This window comes from Gossypium hirsutum, chromosome D08 (genome assembly GCF_007990345.1).
Source record: "Gossypium hirsutum isolate 1008001.06 chromosome D08, Gossypium_hirsutum_v2.1, whole genome shotgun sequence".
In the NCBI taxonomy this organism is placed as follows: domain Eukaryota; kingdom Viridiplantae; phylum Streptophyta; class Magnoliopsida; order Malvales; family Malvaceae; genus Gossypium; species Gossypium hirsutum.
The window spans coordinates 53,050,218-53,052,504 of NC_053444.1; the positions used below are offsets into that span (position 1 = coordinate 53,050,218).

At 33.4% G+C, this 2,287-nt stretch overlaps 1 long non-coding RNA gene across 1 annotated transcript; it reads right to left on the minus strand.

Moving 5' to 3' along the window:
• Nucleotides 1–1,364: 1,364 nt before the first annotated feature.
• On the minus strand, nucleotides 1,365–2,075 carry LOC107900780 (uncharacterized). The gene is made up of 2 exons (XR_001685033.2): nucleotides 1,893–2,075; nucleotides 1,365–1,614 (listed from the first exon to the last, which is right to left on the minus strand). It is a non-coding gene; the product is annotated as an uncharacterized lncRNA (long non-coding RNA).
• Between the last annotated feature and the right edge of the window lie 212 nt (nucleotides 2,076–2,287).

Sequence of the window (2,287 nt, forward strand, 5' to 3'; positions counted from 1 at the left end):
ATTTTTTTGGCAGGTTTGGATTTCTTTGTTCAAATATGTTGCATTCGCTTGGGGTTATGCACTATGTATGTTTGTATTTAATGGGTTATGATTTTTTATTGGAATTTGTTTAAAAAATTGTTTAGAGTTGTAAGCTATTTGATTTCAATAGGAGTGTATTGTGTATGTTTGTATTGTGTGATGTCCTTTGTTTTGTGTGATGAAACAGGCATGTGGAATTGTCTTCCATTGATGTTAAATTTGTTTGGAAAGTTTACTTGATGAATTTAATGAGAGTGAAGAAGAACTAAGTGATTTTGATGTATCTGATTATGAAATAGGTGATGATGTGTTTAATAATACTGGAATGAGAGTATGTGATAGGGTTAGGGTTAATTTGGATGGCTTAAACATGAATGATGTAGAAGTTGATGAAAAAATCCTAATTTGAAAACAGTTTTCTTGCATAGCGGAAAATTAAAATTTTGAAAACCAACCCAGTTTGTGATATTTATAGCAATAAATCTTAATCAAATTTGTACTTCTGTTTTTGGCTTAATGGACGTTCGTTGTTCTTGGCTTTCAATCAAATGATCTTCTCTGCTATTCTCGTACCACAAACTACTTCGAGTGTGGGCTCGAACCAACTGAATTGGAACACAGAACTAGAAAAAGTTTTCTCTCCTTTTGGGATGAAAACAAAAATTGTGTTAATAGTTGAGAATAAATTCTCTCTATTTTTTAGTAGAATAACAATCTCTCAAAGTTGTGTTAATAGTTTTACCGATGCCATCTATTTATAGGAAGAGAATATGGAACCCTTTTTGAGTTGTAGTGGTTTATTTCAAATAGAAAAATATCCTACTTAGAATAGGGTTAGGGTGGACGACACACCCTAGTATTCCTACTAGGTTTGCCGCTCTCTTCATGTCCATGAGGGGTTTTTAGGCCTATTTCACATTGGGTCCAATTACGAGTACTTCCTGGACTTTTTTGACCTAGTACTTTTTAATGTGAATAAACTCGATTCAATTTTTCTATTTCCCAAAATAAATTTTAATATTTATATATAAAACAATTTTTCATCCCCATTTTACTTCCAAGAAAATTTTGATAATTTTACCTTTGGTAAAATCTTGATGATTTTGCCCTTTTTAAAATTTTAAGAAAATATGTTCAATATTTCACAACTCAACGTGTTCATTATGACCGAATAATTTATTTTCATTTTTAGGCTTCAAAACAGTCTAAAAACATAAATTCATTCTTCTGATAATTTTTTAAGTGATCTGTATAGAAGCAAATGGATCATTTTCATTTCCACTTTTGAAAGCTTAAATTCATTTCCAAATGATTCCATTTCTCTTTTTCGGAGAAAACAATAATTATTTCTGAATGTTTCCATTTCTCCATTTCAAAGAAAACAATAATCATTCTTGAATGTTCCCTGTACAAGCCCAAATATGCCCGGGCCCAAACCCAAAAAAACTTGGGCCAAGTTAAACCCAATTACATGGCCCAATTGACCTAAAACAGCAGAAACCCTAGCAGCAATTAGCAGTGCCACATGCCCCACGTTCGGCAGCCTCCACACCATCCCACGTTCAACACTCCGCGCACGCCACACGCTTGTACCTGTAACAACCACAAACTGTAAAGGGTGGAAAAGAGGTTTTCGGGGGTTTTTCTTTTCGTTATTTTGGCTATTTAAAGTCAAATCGAATCTGTAATAGGGGTTAAAAAATTTTGTACTAAAAACTGAAAGAAGGAAAATACAAGAGAAAAAAAGCAAGGATTTTAAAGGTACATATTTTGTTCTTTTTCTTTCGGTTCTTCTACTGTCTTGGTTTTCTTTTGTTTTCCTTTTATTTCTAAAAAAAATAAACGAAGAGGGGAAGAAAAGGAAGACTTACCGTTCTGAATCGTCGGAGGGAGTCCCTGATTCAGCGACTTCTGATCGGAAATGGAAAGGATTTGGAGCGGAAGAGAAAGGAGGCTGCGGCGCAAATCTTCAAATGGCAGAAGGGAATTGATTTTAGGGTTCAAAATGGGCCATTTGCACTATTGGTCCTTTGTTTTTTTTGGGTGATTAAATCAGTTTTTTTGTATTTTTAAATTAGGCAATATATTTTAATGCTGTTTTAGTCCAATCCATGTTGCTGCGCGGTGCTTGAGCGATTTGGATAATTTCTCTTTTGATCCTCCTGTTACGCGTGATTTAATTTGCTCCTTTTCTCATTTTCAATTTTCGAATTCAGCCTTTAAATTCTATTTATTTTCAACTTAATCCTTAATTTGTTATGTTAAG